The sequence below is a fragment of the Convolutriloba macropyga genome, chromosome 3 (assembly GCF_964194025.1).
Source record: "Convolutriloba macropyga chromosome 3, txConMacr16.3, whole genome shotgun sequence".
NCBI lineage: Eukaryota > Metazoa > Xenacoelomorpha > Acoela > Convolutidae > Convolutriloba > Convolutriloba macropyga.
Window position 1 is genome coordinate 63,577,658 of NC_134470.1, and position 14,301 is coordinate 63,591,958.

Genomic DNA, 14,301 nt, shown 5'->3' on the forward strand with positions numbered 1-14,301 from the left:
TTTAAAAATGTTTCCGTCATACGAATTGTCTCATATTCAGATATTAAGAGACTGTTAGAGGACTTTCTTCGTCTTTTTTGATCTACCAGGATTTGAGCATTGAAGATGAGTATATTTTTTGCCTCTTTGAGTATTGAATATTTATTTGATTGAATTTGAACCTCGGCCACTAATTTTACATTTTTTGTTTGAAACTCACATCAATTTTTCAATCTGCTCTTTTATACACTATTTTTAAATATAGTATGTTGTACCTGAGATCCAGGATTATGAGGTTAATTGGAATATGAAGGTAGGAATATAGCTTTAAGAGGGATCTCAGTAATTAACAATTTTCCCGTCATACGCACTGTCTCATAGTCAGATATTAAGGAACTATTAGAGAACTTTCTACGTCTGTTTCGATCTGGAAAAATTTGAATACCGAAGGTGAGTATTTTGGTGCTTCTTTCGATCTTTCAATATGTATCGGATTAAGTTGTGAACCTCAGCCTTTAGTTTTGGAGCTTTCGTTTGAAACTGAGATCAATTTTGTCATTTCGTTTTTTAGCAAACTTTTTTAAAATAGTACTTGAGATCCATGGTTATGAAGGTTATTGAATTTTGAGATAAGAGTAGAGCTTTTTGACAAATTTCAGTAGCTCAAAACGTTCCTGTTATACGCACTGTTTCTTAGTCTGAAATTAAGAGACAATTAGATGAATTTCTACATCGGTTTAGATCTGGAAGGACTTGAGCACTGAAGGTGAGCATTTTTTTTTGCTTCTTTCGGGTTTTCAATATGTATTTGATTAAGTTTTGAACCTCTGCCTCTAAATTCTGGAGCTTTGGTTTGAAGCAGAGACCAAAATTTTTAATTCTTGTTTTAGTACTCCTTTTTTGAATTTAGTATGTATCCCTGAGATCCAGGACTTTGAAGGTAATTAAATTGAAGATAAGAATACAGTTTTAAGAGGGATCTCCGTAATTAACAACGTTCCCGTCATACGCACTGTCTCATAGTCAGATAATAAGAGATTATTAGAAGACTTTTTTCGTCTATTTTGATCTACCAGGATTTGAGCATTGAAGGTGAGTTTTTTTGCCACTTTAATTATTCAATATTTGTTTGATTGACTTTTGAACCGCGGCCGCTATGTTCTACAGTTTTAGTTTGAAACAGACATCAAATTTTTCGATTTGTTATTTTGTACTCTTTTTTTAAATATAGTATTTTGTACCAGAGAACCAGGATTATGAAGTCAATTAGATAAAAAAGGTATAAATAAGGTATAAATAAAGGTATAAAAAAGGTATAAATAAATCTATCAGAAGAATCTCAGGAGTGAACAATGTTCCCGTCATGCGCACTGTCTCTTAGTTAGAAATTAAAAGACATTTAGAGGACTTTCTTTTTGTGTTTCGATCCAGCAGGATTTGAGCATGGAAGGGTTTTTTGTGCTTGTTTCAATTATTCAATATGCATTTTATAGAATTTTTATCCTCAGCCGATAAATTTTACAGCTTTGGTTTGAAACTGAGGTCAAATTTGTCATTTGGCGTTTTAGCAACCGTTTCTTTAAAAAGTACAACGTTATACCTCAGATCCTTGGTTATGAAGATATTTGGATTTCGAGTTAGGAAAAAAGTTGTTTGACAAATTTCATAAGCTCACAATGTTCCTGTTTTTACGCACTGTCTCAAAGCCAGAATTTAAGAGACAATTAGAAGGCCTTCTACGTCTTTTTAGATCCAGAATAACTTGAGCATTGAAGGTGAGTGCTTTTTTGTTCTTTTTCGAGTTTTCAATATGTATTTGATTATGTTTTGAACCTCAGCCTCTAAACTTTGGAGCGTTAGTTTGAAACTGAGGTCAGAATTTTAAATTCGTTTTTTAGTATTCATTTTCTAAAAATATTCGTTTGTACCTGAGTTTCAGAATTATGAAGGTAATTAGATTATAAATTGGGAATAAAATTTAAAGAGGGATCTCAGTAGTTAACAATGTTTTTGTCATACGCATTGTCTCATATTCAGATATTAAGAGACTATTAGAGGACTTTCTTCGTCTTTTTTGATCTACCAGGATTTGAGAATTGAAGGTGAGTATATTTTTTTGCCTCTATGAGTATTGAATATTTATTTGATTGATTTTGAACCTCGGCCGCTAATTTTACAGTTTTAGTTTGAAACTCACATCAAATTTTTCAATCTGTTCTTTTATACACTATTTTTAAATATAGTATGTTGTACCTGAGATCCAGGAATATGAGGTTAATTGGAATATGAAGGTAGGGATATAGTTTTAAGAGGGATCTCAGTAATTAACAATTTTCCCGTCATACGCACTGTCTCATAGTCAGATATTAAGGAACTATTAGAGAACTTTCTACGTCTGTTTAGATCTGGAAAAATTTGAGCACCGAAGGTGAGTATTTTTGTGCTTCTTTCGATCTTTCAATATGCATTGGATTAAGTTGTGAACCTCAGCCTCTAGTTTTTGGAGCTTTCGTTTGAAACTGAGATCAATTTTGTCATTTTTATAGCAACCTTTTTAAAAAGTAGAATAATACCTGAGATCCATGGTTATGAAGGTTATTTAATTTTGAGGTTGAAGTAAAGTTTTTTGACAAATTTCAGTAGCTCACAGTGATCCTGTTATACGCACTGTCTCATTGTCAGATATTAAGGAATTATTAGAGAACTCTCTACGTCTGATTGGATCTGGAAAAATTTGAGCACCGAAGGTGAGTTTTTTTGTGCTTCTTTCGATCTTTCAATATGTATCGGATTAAGTTGTGAACCTCAGTCTCTAGTTATTGGAGCTTTCGTTTGAAACTGAGATCAATTTCGTCATTTCGTTTTATAGCAACCTTTTTAAAAAGTAAAGTAGTACTTGATATCCATGGTTATGAAGGTAATTGAGTTTTGAGGTAAGAGTAAAGCTTTTTGAAAAATTTCAGCAGCTCAAAATATTCATGTTAAACGCACTGTTTTATAGTCTGAAGTTGAGAGACAATTAGAAGAGTTTCTACATCGGTTTAGATCTGGAAGAACCTGAGCACTGAAGGTGAGCATTTTTTTTTGCTTCTTTCGGGTTTTCAATATGTATTTGATTAACTTTTGAACCTCTGCCTCTAGTTTTTGGAGCTTTAGTTTGAAACTGAGAACAAATCTCTTAATTCTTGTTTTAGTACTCTTTTTTTAAATTTAGTATGTTTTCCCTGAGATCCAGGATTATGAGGGTAGTTAGATTGACGGTAGGAATATAGTTTTCAGAGGGATCTCAATAACTATCAATGTTTCCGTCATACGCACTGTCTCATAGTCAGGTATTGAGGGACTATTAGAGGATTTTCTACTTCTGTTTAAATCTGGAAAAATTTGAGCACTGAAGGTGAGTATATTGGTGCTTCCTTCAACCTTTCAATATGTATCTGATTAAGTTTCCAGCCTCATCCTTAATTTTTGGAGCTTTCGTTTTAAACTGAGATCAATTTTGTCATTTCGTTTTTTAGCAACTTTTTTTTAAAAAGTAAAATAGTACTTGAGATCCATGGTTATGAAGGTTATTGAATTTTGAGGTAGGAGTAAATCTTTTTGAAAAATTTCAGTAGCTCAAAATGTTCCTGTTATACGCACTGTTTTATAGCCTGAAGTTAAGAGACATATAGAAGACTTTCTACATCGGTTTAGACCTGGAAGAACTTGAGCACTGAAGGTGAGCATTTTTTTGCTTTTTTCGGTTTTCAATATGTATTTGATTAAGTTTTGAATCTCTGCCTCTAATTTCTGGAGCTTTGGTTTGAAACTGAGACCAAAACTTTTAATTCTTGTTTTATTACTCTTTTTTTGAATTTAGTATCTTTTCCCTGAGATCCAGGATTATGAGGGTAGTTAGATTGACGGTAGGAATATAGTTTTCAGAGGGATCTCAGCAACTAACAATGTTTCCGTCATACGCAGTGTCTCATAGTCAGATAATAAGAGATTATTAGACGACTTTTTTCGTCTGTTTTGATCTACCAGAATTTGAGCATTGAAGGTGAGTTTTTTTGCCACTTTAATTATTCAATATTTGTTTGATTGACTTTTGAACCGCGGCCGCTATGTTCTACAGTTTTAGTTTGAAACAGACATCAAATTTTTCGATTTGTTATTTTGTACTCTTTTTTTAAATATAGTATGTTGTACCAGAGATCCAGGATTATGAAGTCAATTAGATAAAAAAAGGTATAAATAAGGTATAAATAAAGGTATAGAAAAAGGTATAAATAAATATATCAGAAGTATCTCAGGAGTGAACAATGTTCCCGTCATACGCAATGTCTCCTAGTTAGAAGCTAAAAGACATTTAGAGGACTTTCTTTGTGTGTTTCGATCTAGCAGGATTTAAGCATGGAAGGGTTTTTTTGTGCTTGTTTCGATTATTCAATATGCATTTCATAGAATTTTGATCCACAGCCGGTAAATTTTACAGCTTTAGTTTGAAACTGAGGTCAAATTCGTCATTTGGCGTTTTAGCAACCGTTTCTTTAAAAAGTACAACGTTATACCGCAGATCCTTGGTTATGAAGATAAATGGATTTTGAGTTAGGAAAAAAGTTGTTTGACAAATTTCATAAGCTCAAAATGTTCCTGTTTTTACGCACTGTCTCAAAGCCAGAACTTAAGAGACAATTAGAAGGCCTTCTACGTCTATTTAGATCCGGAATAACTTGAGCATTGCAGGTGAGTATTTTTTTTGTTATTTTTCGATTTTTCAATATGTATTTGATTATGTTTTGAACCTCAGCCTCTAAACTTTGGAGCGTTAGTTTGAAACTGAGGTCAGAATTTTAAATTCGTTTTGTAACAGTCATTTTCTAATAGTATTGGGGTGTACCTGAGTTCCAGGATTATGAATGTAGTTAGATTATAAATTGGGAATAAAATTTTAAGAGGGATCTCAGTAGTTAACAATGTTTCCGTCGTAAGCATTGTCTCATATTCAGATATTAAGAGACTATTAGAGAACTTTCTTCGTCTTTTTTGATCTACCAGGATTTGAGTATTGAAGGTGAGTATATTTTTTTGCCTCTATGAGTATTGAATATTCATTTGATTGGTTTTGAGTGTCAGCCGCTAATTTTACAATTTTAGTTTGAAACTCACATCAAATTTTTCAATCTTTTCTTTTATACACTATTTTTAAATATAGTATGTTGTTCCATGAGATCCAGGGTTAATTGGAATATGAAGGTAGGAATATAGCTTTAAGATGGATCTCAGTAATTAACAATTTTCCCGTCATACGCACTGTCTCATAGTCAGATATTAAGGAACTATTAGAGAACTTTCTACGTCTGTTTAGATCTGGAATAATTTGAGCACCGACGGTGAGTATTTTTGTCCTTCCTTCGATCTTTCAATATATATCGGATTAAATTGTGAACCTCAGCCTCTAGTTTTTGGAGCTTTCGTTTGAAACTGAGATCAATTTTGTCATTTTTTTAGCAACTTTTTTTAAAAAGTAAAATAATACCTGAGATCCATGGTTATGAAGGTTATTGAATTTTGAGGTTGAAATAAAGTTTTTTGACAAATTTCAGTAGCTCACAGTGATCCTGTTATACGCACTGTCTCATTGTCATATATTAAGGAATTATTAGAGAACTTTCTATGTCTGATTAGATCTGGAAAAATTTGAGCTTTGAAGGTGAGTATTTTTGTGCTTCAATCGATCTTTCAATATGTATCGCAATAAGTTGTGAACCTCAGCCTCTAGTTTTTGGAGCTTTCGTTTGAAACTGAGATCAATTTTGTCATTTTTTTAGCAACTTTTTTTAAAAAGTAAAATAATACCTGAGACCCATGGTTATGAAGGTTATTGAATTTTGAGGTTGAAGTAAAGTTTTTTGACAAATTTCAGTAGCTCACAATGATCCTGTTATACGCACTGTCTCATTGTCAGATATTAAGGAATTATTAGAGAACTTTCTATGTCTGATTAGATCTGAAAAAATTTGAGCTTTGAAGGTGATTGTTTTTGTGCTTCTTTCGATCTTTCAATATGTATCGGATTAAGTTGTGAACCTCAGCCTCTAGTTTTTGGAGCTTTCGTTTGAAACTGAGATCAATTTTGTCATTTTTTTAGCAATCTTATGTAAAAAGTAAAATAGTACTTGAGATCCATGGTTATGAAGGTTATTGAGTTTTGAGATAAGAGTAAAGCTTTTTGACAAATTTCACTAGCTCAAAATGTTCCTGTTATACGCACTGTTTTATAGTCTGAAGTTAAGAGACAATTAGAAGAAATTCTACATCGGTTTAGATCTGGAAGAACTTGAGCACTGAAGGTGAGCATTTTTTGCTTCTTTCGGGTTTTCAATATGTATTTGATTAACTTTTGAACCTCTGCCTCTAGTTTTTGGAGCTTTAGTTTGAAACTGAGATCGAATCTCTTAGTTCTTGTTTTAGTACTCCTTTTTTAAATTTAGTATGTTTTCCCTGAGATCCAGGATTATGAGTGTAGTTAGATTGACGGTAGGAATATTGTTTTCAGAAGGATCTCAGTAACTATCAATGTTTCCGTCATACGCACTGTCTCATAGTCAGGTATTAAGGGACTATTAGAGGATTTGCTACGTCTGTTTAGATCTGGAAAAATTTGAGCACTGAAGGTGATTATATTGGTGCTTCTTTCAACCTTTCAATATGTATCTGATTAAGTTTCCAGCCTCATCCTTAATTTTTGGAGCTTTCGTTTTAAACTGAGATCAATTTTGTCATTTTTTTAGCAACTTTTATTAAAAAGTAAAATAATGCCTGAGATCCATGATTATGAAGGTTATTGAATTTTGAGGTTGAAGTAATGTTTTTTGACAAATTTCAGTAGCTCACAATGATCCTGTTATAAGCACTGTCTCATTGTCAGATATTAAGGAATTATTAGAGAACTTTCTATGTCTGATTAGTTCTGGAAAAATTTGAGCTTTGAAGGTGAGTATTTTTGTGCTTCTTTCGATCTTTCAATATGTATCGGATTAAGTTATGAACCTCAACCTCTAGTTTTTGGAGCTTTCGTTTGAAACTGAGATCAATTTTGTCATTTTTTTAGCAACTTTTATTAAAAAGTAAAATAATGCCTGAGATCCATGATTATGAATGTTATTGAATTTTGAGGTTGAAGTAAAGCTTTTTGACAAATTTCAGTAGCTCACAATGATACTGTTATACGCACTGTCTCATTGTCAGATATTAAGGAATTATTAGAGAACTTTTTATGTCTGATTAGATCTGGAAAAATTTGAGCTTTGAAGGTGAGTATTTTTGTGCTTCTTTCGATCTTTCAATATATATCGGATTAAGTTGTGAACCTCAGCCTCTAATTTTTGGAGCTTTTGTTTGAAACTGAGATCAATTTTGTCATTTTTTTAGCAAATTTTTTTAAAAAGTAAAATAATACCTGAGATCCATGGTTATAAAGGTTATTGAATTTTGAGGTTGAAGTAAAGTTTTTTGACAAATTTCAGTAGCTCACAATGATCCTGTTATACGCACTGTCTCATTGTCAGATATTAAGGAATTATTAGGGAACTTTCTATGTCTGATTAGATCTGGAAAAATTTGAGCTTTGAAGGTGAGTATTTTTGCGCTTCTTTCGATCTTTCAGTATGTATCAGATTAAGTTGTGAACCTCAGCCTCTAGTTTTTGGAGCTTTCGTTTGAAACTGAGATCAATTTTGTCATTTTTTAGCAACTTTTTTTAAAAAGTAAAATAATACCTGAGATCCATGGTTATGAAGGTTATTGAATTTTGAGGTTGAAGTAATGTTTTTTGACAAATTTCAGTAGCTCACAATGATCCTGTTATAAGCACTGTCTCATTGTCAGATATTAAGGAATTATTAGAGAACTTTCTATGTCTGATTAGTTCTGGAAAAATTTGAGCTTTGAAGGTGAGTATTTTTGTGCTTCTTTCGATCTTTCAATATGTATCGGATTAAGTTATGAACCTCAGCCTCTAGTTTTTGGAGCTTTCGTTTGAAACTGAGATCAATTTTGTCATTTTTTTAGCAACTTTTTTTTAAAAAGTAAAATAATACTTGAGATCCATGGTTATGAAGGTTATTGATTTTTGAGGTTGAAGTAAAGTTTTTTTGACAAATTTCAGTAGCTCACAATGATACTGTTATACGCACTGTCTCATTGTCAGATATTAAGGAATTATTAGAGAACTTTTTATGTCTGGTTAGATCTGGAAAAATTTGAGCTTTGAAGGTGAGTATTTTTGTGCTTCTTTCGATCTTTCAATATGTATCGGATTAAGTTGTGAACCTCAGCCTCTAATTTTTGGAGCTTTTGTTTGAAACTGAGATCAATTTTGTCATTTTTTTAGCAAATTTTTTTAAAAAGTAAAATAATACCTGAGATCCATGGTTATAAAGGTTATTGAATTTTGAGGTTGAAGTAAAGTTTTTTGACAAATTTCAGTAGCTCACAATGATCCTGTTATACGCACTGTCTCATTGTCAGATATTAAGGAATTATTAGGGAACTTTCTATGTCTGATTAGATCTGGAAAAATTTGAGCTTTGAAGGTGAGTATTTTTGCGCTTCTTTTGATCTTTCAGTATGTATCAGATTAAGTTGTGAACCTCAGCCTCTAGTTTTTGGAGCTTTCGTTTGAAACTGAGATCAATTTTGTCATTTTTTAGCAACTTTTTTTAAAAAGTAAAATAATACCTGAGATCCATGGTTATGAAGGTTATTGAATTTTGAGGTTGAAGTAATGTTTTTTGACAAATTTCAGTAGCTCACAATGATCCTGTTATAAGCACTGTCTCATTGTCAGATATTAAGGAATTATTAGAGAACTTTCTATGTCTGATTAGTTCTGGAAAAATTTGAGCTTTGAAGGTGAGTATTTTTGTGCTTCTTTCGATCTTTCAATATGTATCGGATTAAGTTATGAACCTCAGCCTCTAGTTTTTGGAGCTTTCGTTTGAAACTGAGATCAATTTTGTCATTTTTTAGCAACTTTTTTTAAAAAGTAAAATAATACTTGAGATCCATGGTTATGAAGGTTATTGAATTTTGAGGTTGAAGTAAAGTTTTTTGACAAATTTCAGTAGCTCACAATGATCCTCTTATACGCACTGTCTCATTGTCAGGTATTTAAGGATTTATTAGAGAACTTTCTATGTCTGATTAGATCTGGAAAAATTTGAGCTTTGAAGGTGATTATTTTTGTGCTTCTTTCGATCTTTCAATATGTATCGGATTAAGTTGTGAACCTCAGCCTCTACTTTTTGGAGCTTTCGTTTGAAACTGAGATCAATTTTGTCATTTTCTAAGCAACCTTATGTAAAAAGTAAAATAGTACTTGATATCCATGGTTATGAAGGTTATTGAGTTTTGAGATAAGAGTAAAGATTTTTGACAAATTTCAGTAGCTCACAATGATCCTCTTATACGCACTGTCTCGTTGTCAGGTATTTAAGGATTTATTAGAGAACTTTCTATGTCTGATTAGATCTGGAAAAATTTGAGCTTTGAAGGTGAGTATTTTTGCGCTTCTTTCGATCTTTCAGTATGTATCAGATTAAGTTGTGAACCTCAGCCTCTAGTTTTTGGAGCTTTCGTTTGAAACTGAGATCAATTTTGTCATTTTTATAGCAACTTTTTTTAAAAAGTAAAATATTACCTGAGATCCATGGTTATGAAGGTTATTGAATTTTGAGGTTGAAGTAATGTTTTTTGACAAATTTCAGTAGCTCACAATGATCCTGTTATAAGCACTGTCTCATTGTCAGATATTAAGGAATTATTAGAGAACTTTCTATGTCTGATTAGTTCTGGAAAAATTTGAGCTTTGAAGGTGAGTATTTTTGTGCTTCTTTCGATCTTTCAATATGTATCGGATTAAGTTATGAACCTCAACCTCTAATTTTTGGAGCTTTCGTTTGAAACTGAGATCAATTTTGTCATTTTTTTAGCAACTTTTTTTAAAAAGTAAAATAATACCTGAGATCCATGGTTATGAAGGTTATTGAATTTTGAGGTTGAAGTAAAGTTTTTTGACAAATTTCAGTAGCTCACAATGATCCTCTTATACGCACTGTCTCATTGTCAGGTATTTAAGGATTTATTAGAGAACTTTCTATGTCTGATTAGATCTGGAAAAATTTGAGCTTTGAAGGTGAGTATTTTTGTGCTTCTTTCGATCTTTCAATATGTATCGGATTAAGTTGTGAACCTCAGCCTCTAGTTTTTGGAGCTTTCGTTTGAAACTGAGATCAATTTTGTCATTTTCTAAGCAACCTTATGTAAAAAGTAAAATAGTACTTGAGATCCATGGTTATGAAGGTTATTGAATTTTGAGATAAGAGTAAAGATTTTTGACAAACTTCAGTAGCTCAAAATGTTCCTGTTATACGCGCTGTTTCATAGTCTGAAGTTAATAGACAATTGGAAGAATTTCTACATCGGTTTAGATCTGGAAGAGAAGAACTTGATCACTGAAGGTGAGCATTTTTTTGCTTCGTTCGGGTTTTCAATATGTATTTGATTAACTTTTGAACCTATACTTCTAGTTTTTGGAGCTTTAGTTTGAAACTGAGACCGAATCTCTTAATTCTTGTTTTAGTACTCCTTTTTTAAATTTAGTATGTTTTCCCTGAGATCCAGGATTATGAGGGTATTTAGATTGACGGTAGGAATATTGTTTTCAGAAGGATCTCAGTAACTATCAATGTTTCCCTTATACGCACTGTCTCATAGTCAGGTATTAAGGGACTATTAGAGGATTTTCTACGTCTGTGTAGATCTGGAAAAATTTGAGCACTGAAGATGAGTCTATTGGTGCTTCTTTCAACCTTTCAATATGTATCTGATTAAGTTTCCAGCCTCATCCTTAATTTTTGGAGCTTTCATTTGAAACTGAGATCAATTTTGTCATTTTTTAGCAACTTTTTTTTAAAAAGTAAAATAATACCTGAGATCCATCGTTATGAAGGTTATTGAATTTTGAGGTTGAAGTAAAGCTTTTAGACAAATTTCAGTAGCTCACAATGATCCTGCTATACGCACTGTCTCATTGTCAGACATTAAGGAATTATTAGTGAACTTTCTACGTCTGATTAGATCTGGAAAAATTTGAGCTTTGAAGGTGAGTATTTTTGTGCTTCTTTCGATCTTTCAATATGTATCGGATTAAGTTGTGAACCTCAGCCTCTTGTTTTTGGAGCTTTCGTTTGAAACTGAGATCAATTTTGTCATTTTTTTAGCAACCTTATTTAAAAAGTAAAACAGTACTTGAGATCCATGGTTATGAAGGTTATTGAATTTTGAGATAACAGTAAAGCTTTTTGACAAATTTCAGTAGCTCAAAATGTTCCTCTTATACGCACTGTTTTATAGTCTGAAGTTAAGAGACAACTAGATGAATCTCTACATCGGTTTAGATCTGTAAGAACTTGAGCACTGAAGGTGAGCATTTTTTGCTTCTTTCGGGTTTTCAATATGTATTTGATTAACTTTTGAACCTCTGCCTCTAGTTTTTGGAGCTTTAGTTTGAAACTGAGACCAAATCTCTTAATTCTTGTTTTAGTATTCCTTTTTTAAATTTAGTATGTTTTCCCTGAGATCCAGGATTATGAGGGTAGTTAGATTGGCGGTAGGAATATAGTTTTCAGAAGGATCTGAGTAACTATCAATGTTTCCGTCATACGCACTGTCTCATAGTCAGGTATTAAGGGACTATTAGAGGATTTTCTACGTCTGTTTAGATCTGGAAAAATTTGAGCACTGAAGGTGAGTATATTGGTGCTTCTTTCAACCTTTCAATATGTATCTGATTAAGTTTCCAGCCTCATCCTTATTTTTTGCAGCTTTCGTTTTAAACTGGGATCAATTTTGTCATTTGGTTTTTTAGCAACTTTTTTTAAAAAGTAAAATAGTACTTGAGATCCATGGTTATGAAGGTTATTGAATTTTGAGGTTGAAGTAAAGTTTTTTGACAAATTTCAGTAACTCATAATGCTCCTGTTATACGCACTGTTTTATAGCCTGAAGATAAGAGACATGTAGAAGAATTTCTATATCGGTTTAGACATGGAAGAACTTGAGCACTGAAGGTGAGCATTTTTTTGCTTCCTTCGGTTTTCAATATGTATTTGATTACGTTTTGAACCTCTGCCTCTAAATTCTGGAGCGTTGGTTTGAAACTGAGACCAAAACTTTTAATTCTTGTTTTATTTCTCTTTTTTTGAATTTAGTATCTTTTCCTTGAGATCCAGGATCATGAGGGTAGCTAGATTGACGGTAGGAATATAGTTTTCAGAAGGATCTCAGTAACTAACAATGTTTCCGTCATACGCACTGTCTCATAGTCAGATAATAAGAAATTATTAGACAACTTTTTCGTCTGTTTTGATCTACTAGGATTTGAGCATTGAAGGTGAGTTTTTTTTGCCACTTTACTTATTCAATATTTGTTTGATTGACTTTTGAACCGCGGCCGCTATGCTCTACAGTTTTAGTTTGAAACAGACATCAAATTTTTCGATTTGTTATTTTGTACTCTTTTTTTAAATATAGTATTTTGTACCAGAGAACCAGGATTATGAAGTCAATTAGATAAAAAAGGTATAAATAAGGTATAAATAAAGGTATAAAAAAGGTATAAATAAATCTATCAGAAGAATCTCAGGAGTGAACAATGTTCCCGTCATACGCACTGTCTCCTAGTTAGAAATTAAAAGACATTTAGAGGACTTTCTTTTTGTGTTTCGATCCAGCAGGATTTGAGCATGGAAGGGTTTTTTTGTGCTTGTTTCGATTATTCAATATGCATTTCATAGAATTTTGATCCACAGCCGGTAAATTTTACAGCTTTAGTTTGAAACTGAGGTCAAATTCGTCATTTGGCGTTTTAGCAACCGTTTCTTTAAAAAGTACAACGTTATACCTCAGATCCTTGGTTATGAAGATATTTGGATTTCGAGTTAGGAAAAAAGTTGTTTGACAAATTTCATAAGCTCACAATGTTCCTGTTTTTACGCATGTCTCAAAGCCAGAACTTGAGAGACAATTAGAAGGCCTTCTACGTCTATTTAGATCCGGAATAACTTGAGCATTGAAGGTGAGTATTTTTTTGTTCTTTTTCGAGTTTTCAATATGTATTTGATTGTTTTGAACCTCAGCCTCTAAACCTTGGAGCGTTAGTTTGAAACTGAGGTCAGAATTTTTAATTCGTTTTTTAGTATTCATTTTCTAATAATATTGGTTTGTACCTGAGTTCCAGGATTATGAAGGTAATTAGATTATAAATTGGGAATAAAATTTTAAGAGGGATCTCAGTAGTTAACAATGTTTCCGTCATACGCATTGTCTCATATTCAGATATTAAGAGACTATTAGAGGACTTTCTTCGTTTTTTTTGATCTACCAGGATTTGAGAATTGAAGGTGAGTATATTTTTTTGCCTCTATAAGTATTGAATATTTACTTCATTGGTTTTGAACCTCGGCCGCTAATTTTACAGTTTTAGTTTGAATATCACATAAAATTTTTCAATCTGTTCTTTTATACACTCTTTTCAAATATAGTAAGTTGTACCTGAGATCCAGGATTATGAGGTTAATTGGAATGTGAAGGTAGGAATATAGCTTTAAGAGTGATCTCAGTAATTAACAAATTTCCCGTCATACGCAATGTCTCATAGTCAGATATTAAGGAACTATTAGAGAACTTTCTACGTCTGTTTAGATCTGGAAAAATTCGAGTACCGAAGGTGAGTATTTTTGTGCTTCCTTCAATCTTTCAGTATGTATCACATTAAGTTGTGAACCTCAGCCTCTAATTTTTGGACCTTTCGTTTGAAACTGAGATCAATTTTGTCATTTTTTTAGCAACCGTTTTTAAGAAGTAAAATAATACCTGAGATCCATGGTAATGAAAGTTATTGAATTTTGAGGTTGAAGTGAAGCTTTTTGAAAAACTTCAGTAGCTCACAATGATCCTGTTATACGCACTGTCTCATTGTCAGATATTAAGGAATTAATAGAGAACTTTCTACGTCTGATTAGATCTGGAAAAATTAGAGCTTTGAAGGTGAGTGTTTTTGTGCTTCTTTCGATCTTTCAATATGTATCGGATTAAGTTGCGAACCTCAGCCTCTAGTTTTTGGAGCTTTCGTTTGAAACTGAGATCAATTTTGTCATTTTTTTAGCAACCTTTTTTAAAAAGTAAAATAGTATTTGAGATCCATAGTTATGAAGGTTATTTAATTTTGAGATAACAGTAAAGCTTTTTGACAAATTTCAGTAGCTCAAAATG